Source organism: Vicia villosa, unplaced genomic scaffold (genome assembly GCF_029867415.1).
Source record: "Vicia villosa cultivar HV-30 ecotype Madison, WI unplaced genomic scaffold, Vvil1.0 ctg.003805F_1_1, whole genome shotgun sequence".
In the NCBI taxonomy this organism is placed as follows: domain Eukaryota; kingdom Viridiplantae; phylum Streptophyta; class Magnoliopsida; order Fabales; family Fabaceae; genus Vicia; species Vicia villosa.
The window spans coordinates 35,628-42,625 of NW_026706304.1; the positions used below are offsets into that span (position 1 = coordinate 35,628).

Here is a 6,998-nt window from a genome sequence, read left to right on the forward strand (position 1 = left end):
ACTAGGCTAGTGTTATTTAAAAAAAAAGGAAAAATAAAGAGAAAGATAAAATAAATAGTGTAACAAGTTATAATAATAAATATAATTATAAAAAGGAAAGATTTTCACGATTTAAAAATAGCGGTTATAATTATAGTAATTATTATAAAATGAAGAAAAATACAAAAATATAGAGAAATTAAAAAATTCAAAAATAGAATAGAATATAAAAATAAAAATGAAATTAAAAATAAAATAATAACTGTGGGTTGTCTCCCACCAAGCGCTTTGTTTTATGTCGTAAGCTCGACGATTTAAAAATAGAAAATTATTTTTTCGAATGAGCGGGCAGCTCGTCAAGTTTAAGAATTTGAATGTTTTCATCGTGTTCGAGATGGTGGTAATATTTAAGACGTTGCCCATTTACAACAAAAGGTTTGATGGTTTCTCCTTTGATTTCTATCGCTCCGCTCGAAAATATGTTAGTGATTTCGAAAGGACCAGACCACCTAGATCGTAACTTTCCAGGAAACAATTTTAGTCTAGAATTAAATAGAAGTACTTTATCGCATATGCTGAAATTTTTCCTAGATATACGCTTGTCATGCCATTTTTTCGTTCTCTCTTTATAGATTTTGGCGTTTTCGTAAGCGTCTTGTCTAAGTTCGTCTAATTCGTTTATGTCTAGAAGTCGTTTCTCACCAGCGGCAGTGTAGTTTAAATTTAGATTTTTAATGGCCCAATAGGCTTTATGTTCTAACTCTACCGGAAGGTGGCATGATTTTCCATAAACGAGTTTGAATGGGGTGGTTCCAATTGCAGTTTTGAAAGCTGTTCTATAAGCCCATAAAGCTTCATTTAACTTGGATGACCAATCCTTTCTAGATATAGCAACAGTTTTCTCCAATATTTGTTTTATTTCGCGGTTAATACTTCTACTTGTCCGCTTGTTTGTGGATGGTATGGTGTAGCTATTCGATGATTTACTCCATATTTTCGAAGGAGTTTTTCAAGGATTCTTGAAATGAAATGAGACCCACCATCGCTAATTACCAGTCTTGGCACACCGAACCTAGGAAAGATGACGTTTTTGAAGAGTTTGATAACTACTCGTGTATCGTTTGTAGGAGAAGCGATAGCTTCTATCCATTTCGAAACGTAATCGACAGCTACGAGTATATATTGATTTCCGAATGATGATGGAAACGGACCCATAAAGTCTATTCCCCAGACGTCAAATATTTCTACTTCTAGAATGCCCTTTTGAGGCATTTCGTCACGTCTCGTTGGCATCTATCACAGTTTAATACAGCAAAATAAACGTCTTTCCACAGGTTGGGCCAGAAGAGTCCATATTGAAGGATTTTATCGCAGGTTCTAGATGTGCTATGGTGTCCTCCACACGGTGCAGAATGACAGTGTGTTATTATGCTTCCTATTTCTTCCTCGGGTACACAACGTCTAAAGATTCCTTCGGGGCCTCTTTTGAAAAGTAGGGGGTCGTCCCAATAGTAATGTTTTAGGTCATGGAAAAATTTCTTCTTCTGTTGGTAACTTAGATCAGGAGGAAGTACACCAGCAGCTAGGTAATTTACGAAGTCTGCATACCAAGGTGTTTCAGAGCGGACTAAAGCTACTTCTGCGAAGTTATTGGTTTCAGTGATTGGATGGTATGGTTCTAATTTGTTAGCTTCTAACTGAGCGATGAGTCTTTCGTAAGGGAAATCATCTTCGATTGGAACTTGTTCGGGTTTCAGATTTTCCAGTCGAGAGAGGTGATCTGCTACGACATTTTCAGTTCCCTTTTTATCTTTAATTTCCAAGTCGAACTCTTGTAATAACAGGATCCATCTTAACAGTCTCGGTTTGGCATCCTTCTTGGTTAGGAGGTACCTAATAGCGGCGTGGTCAGTGTATATGATTATTTTGGCTCCTACCAGGTAAGAACGGAACTTATCTAACGCGAATACGACAGCTAATAATTCTTTTTCTGTCGTGGCGTAATTCATTTGAGCTTCGTCTAGGGTTCTACTCGCATAGTATATGACATGTAGTTTCTTATCTTTTCTTTGCCCTAGAACGGCTCCTACAACATAATCGCTTGCGTCGCACATTATTTCGAAAGGCTCATTCCAGTCGGGAGGTTGCATAGTCGGCGCAGAGATTAATGCTTGTTTAAGCGTACAGAATGCTTTAGTGCATTTATCGTTAAAAATAAATTCGGCGTCTTTCATCAGTAATTCGGTTAAGGGTTTGGTTATTTTAGAGAAATCCTTAATGAAACGTCGGTAAAAACCAGCGTGTCCTAGAAAACTCCTTATTTCTCTAACTGCTTTGGGAGGTTGAAGGTTTTCGATAATTTCGATTTTAGATTTATCCACTTCGATCCCTCTATCGGATACGATGTGTCCAAGTACGATTCCTTGTCGAACCATGAAATGGCATTTTTCCCAATTAAGGACTAGGTTAACGCTTACGCATCGTTTAAGTACCAATTCAAGGTTTTCTAAACATGTTTCAAAACTTCCTCCACAAACAGAGAAGTCGTCCATAAAGACCTCCATTATTCCATCCAGAAAGTCGGCAAATATTGCCATCATGCATCTCTGGAAGGTTGCGGGTGCATTGCAAAGTCCGAAAGGCATTCGTCTATAAGCGAATGTACCATAAGGACAGGTAAACGTGGTCTTATCTTGGTCGTCAGGGTGGATAAGAATTTGGAAAAATCCAGAGTATCCATCCAGATAACAGAAATGTGAGTGTTTAGCTAGGCGTTCGAGCATTTGATCGGTGAATGGTAAAGGGAAATGCTCTTTTCGGGTGGCTTTGTTTAGCTTCCTATAGTCAATGCACATTCTCCATCCAGTCTGGGTACGTTGTGCTACAGATTCGCCTTTTGCGTTAGTGATTACAGTAACTCCTCCTTTCTTTGGTACGACATGAACAGGACTAACCCATTTACTATCGGATATTGGATATATGATTCCGGCTTCTAGCAGTTTTTGGATTTCCTTTTTAACCACATCGCTCATGATAGGATTTATTCGTCTCTGATGTTCCCAGAGGTTTTACAATCTTCTTCTAGCATGATGTGGTGCATACAGAGGGAAGGACTTATTCCTTTCAGATCTGATATGTTATATCCTAAAGCGGTTGGGTATTTTCTTAGGACGGTGAGTAATTTTTCAGTCTCGGTTTGTCCTAAATTGGCGTTAACTATAACTGGTCGGTTATGTTCTTCGTCTAGGAATTCATACCTTAGGTCGGTAGGTAGTGTTTTAAGTTCTATAGCAGGTTTCTTAGGTCCAGGTATAGGATCAGAAGTCAATGCTAAACATTCACTCAGGTGGTTATCTTGATATTCCCCACGCCAGTTGTCATCTTCAAATATTGGCGGTATAGGAATTCTTAAGATCTCGGTTTCCTTATGTGGATCGGATTTTATTTCATTAACACACTCATCGATTATGTCGGCAGAGCAGCATGTGTCAATTATAGATGGTGTTTTTAGGAATTGGGAAAGAATAAATTCTATTTTCTCTTCACCTACTTCGAAGGTAAGCTTTCCTCGCTTGACGTCCATAATTGCACCAGCGGTTGCTAAGAATGGTCTTCCTAATATGATCGGGATGTTAGAATCTTCTTGGATATCCATTATGATGAAGTCAGTTGGGATGTAGAATTGGCCTACACGAACAGGGATATTTTCTAACATTCCTACAGGGTATTTAACGGAACGGTCGGCTAGTTGAAGAGACATTCTCGTTGCCTTAAGCTCACCCAGATTTAGTTTCTTACAGGTTGAAAAAGGCATTTAGCTAACACTGGCTCCTAAGTCGCACAAGGCTTTTTCTATAATAGTCTTTCCTATTACGCAGGGTATAGAAAAGCTACCAGGATCTTTCAGTTTGGGAGGCATGTTATTTTGGATGATAGCGCTACATTCAGCGGTAAGTGTTACAGTTTGTTATCCTCGAGTTTCTTTTTGTTCGATAGAATTTCTTTCAAGAATTTAGCGTACGAAGGCATTTCGGTTATGGCTTCTGTGAACGGTATGGTTATGTTTAATTGTTTCAGAAGTTCTACAAGTTTTTTAAATTGCGCTTCGGTTTTTGATTTAGCTAATCTCTGAGGGTAAGGAATTGGTGGCTTATAAGGTGGTGGTGGAACGTAAGGTTTTTCTTTTTCAGGTTCCACTTCATTGTTGTTCTCATTGGTCTTAGCAGTTTGATCATCAGTTGATGTCTTTTCGGTTTCCTTTGGCTCTTGTTGTGACATGGGTGCGTTTTGAGTTCTAGGATCGATAGGTCCATCGTAGTTCGTTCCACTTTGTAGTGTTATCGCGTTCGCATGTCCTTTAGGATTAGGTTGTGGTTGAGCAGGAAACGTGCCAGCAGGGGCACCAGTAGGTGCTTGTTGTTGGGCTACTTGTGAAATTTAAGTTTCTAACATTTTGTTATGCGTAGCTAAGGCATCTACTTTGTTCGATAATTGTTTTAGTTGCTCGCTATTGTGGATGTTTTGATTTAGGAAGTCCTTATTGGTTTGTTGTTGGGAAGCTATAAAGTTTTCCATCATGATTTCTAGATTCGACTTCCTAGGGGCGTTTTGAGCAGCTACAGGCGCTTTTTGATAGCTAGGTGGGACAGCAGGTGCTTGTCCAGGTGCGTACAATGCGTTGTTATTCTTATACGAAACGTTCGGATGGTTTTTCCATCCAGGGTTGTACGTGTTAGAATAAGGGTTTCCTTGAGCATAATTTACTTGATCAGATGGGATTTCAGTCAAGAGTTGACATTCGGCAACAGCGTGTCCAGTTAATCCACAAATCTCGCAGTTAGGTGCTATGGCAGCAGCGGTGGCTGAAGGAGTGATGGTTAAGTTTTCGATCTTTTGAGTTAAAGCGTCTACTTTAGCATTAACGCGGTCTATACCACTTATTTCGTACATTCCTCCTTTGGTTTGGGTCTTCTCTAGAGCGGCTCGTTCTCCACCCCATTGGTAATGGTTTTGTGCCATGTTCTCTATGAGGTTGTATGCTTCATCATGGGGTTTGTCCATTAGTGCTCCGCCAGCAGCGGCATCTATAGTCATTTTAGTGTTATAAAGGAGACCACCATAGAACGTATGGATGATCAGCCATGGTTCGAGTCCATGATGAGGGCATAGTCTAAGCATGTCCTTGTATCGTTCCCAAGCTTCGAAGAGTGATTCGTTATCTTTCTGGGTAAATCCGTTGATTTGACCTCTTAGCATAGCAGTTTTGCTAGGCGGAAAGTATCTCGCTAAGAATACTCTTTTTAGTTCGTCCCATGTAGTTATGGAATTAGAAGGTAGGGATTGAAGCCACGCTCTAGCTCTATCTCTCAAGGAGAAGGGAAAGAGACGTAATCGAATAGCTTCGGAACTAACGTTGTTAGCTTTGACAGTGTCGGCATATTGCACGAACACAGATAAATGGAGGTTGGGGTCGTCTGCAAGGCTTCCAGAGAATTGATTCTGTTGAACAGCTTGTACCAACGAAGGTCTCAGTTCGAAATTGTTCGCCTCAATCGCAGGTGGTGCGATACTTGAGTGCGGTTCAGCGCGTGAAGGAGCGGCATAGTCTCTAAGAGGACGAATAGCAGCCATCTCTAACTTCGGGGTAATTTGGTTTATTTGATCAGTAAAGATCAATTCCTGATTAATCGGAATTGGTGCTACTTCAGGAAGATTGCGAGCTCGACGTTTGACGTTAATGAAACGTTCGATCTCGTTAATTTGTTGTATTAAATCTCCTCCTTGTGAATGAGTATTTGGCATACAATTGTCCAGAAAGAAAAGAAAGAATTACCCTAGTCTCTACGGTGTAACAGTGAGTTACGATATCGACTTAAATAGTCCCCGGCAACGGCGCCAAAAACTTGATCGCGACTTTACGTGTCTATTAATCTGATGACTGCAAGTGCACAGTCGTGTCGTGTAGTTTTAAAAGATATCGAATCCACAGGGACTATGAATCGATCTACCGTTATCTAAGGTTACTATGTAAAGCTAAGGCTATTGATATTTTGATTGTTCCTAAGGGAAAGTGATTGTGAATATTAAGAAATATAATAATAGACTGATATCAGAATGTATTTCGTTTAACTTAAGGTGATCCGAAAGTCCATTGGCTAATGCATAATTCGATTAAAAATCTTTATTAATTCAATTGATTAAAAATCCTCCTCTCAAACTTTCGCTCTGTTGATTTAGATTACTATCCTAACTCGTAATGTACGCTTTCTCCATCCCATTAGATATTAGAAAAGCTTTTTGGAAACAACGTAATTAATAAAATGCTTGTTTTATGAAGTCGTTATCTATTTAAATCCCCTAATCTCAAACTTTCGCTCTGTTGACTCGGAACACGCCAATATCCCTAACGTACGCTTTCGCCATCCCGCTCGGGTGTAAAAACATTTTTTGAAAATAAATAAGTTCTAATTAGTTTTAATACGCTTTCTCCATCCTTAAAACTAATGTCCTATGTCTACTATCCAGTTAAAGATCTCAAACTTTCGCTCTATTGATTTTAGCCTTTGACCGTCTTAACCCCTCAAACTTTCGCTCTATTGGTTTTAAGACTTACTAATTAAATTAGACATACAAACCAAAAACAAATGATATTTAATAAAATATAATTAAGCCAATTTATTTCGGATCCCACAGTTAACTTACTTTACATACCGATATCTTAGCTAATTAGCCAGACATATTAATACGGTTAAGCATGCATAAATTAATTTGGCTTATAATAAAAGGCATGTTAAATGGCATATAATATATCATGCAATAATAGTATAAATAAAGGCGGTAAATAATAAACCTGAATAAAATAAACTGCAATTGAATCTTGAAGTATCGAACTTCCACCACAGGTTGGCTGGATCGTTCTTCGGAATTAAACGGACAGAAATTAAAAACAAGGAATTAAAACGATAAATCTAACGTAAGGCTAGATTTATAAAAGGTTCACAACAATTTCCGGTGTAGAA

The 6,998-nt window shown here is 38.7% G+C and overlaps 1 non-coding gene across 1 annotated transcript; it reads left to right on the forward strand.

Annotated features, from left to right (window-relative positions):
• The first annotated feature begins 5,128 nt into the window (after positions 1-5,128).
• Positions 5,129-5,235, forward strand: LOC131641526 (small nucleolar RNA R71). The gene has a single exon (XR_009295564.1). It is a non-coding gene; the product is annotated as a small nucleolar RNA R71 (small nucleolar RNA).
• Positions 5,236-6,998: the final 1,763 nt, after the last annotated feature.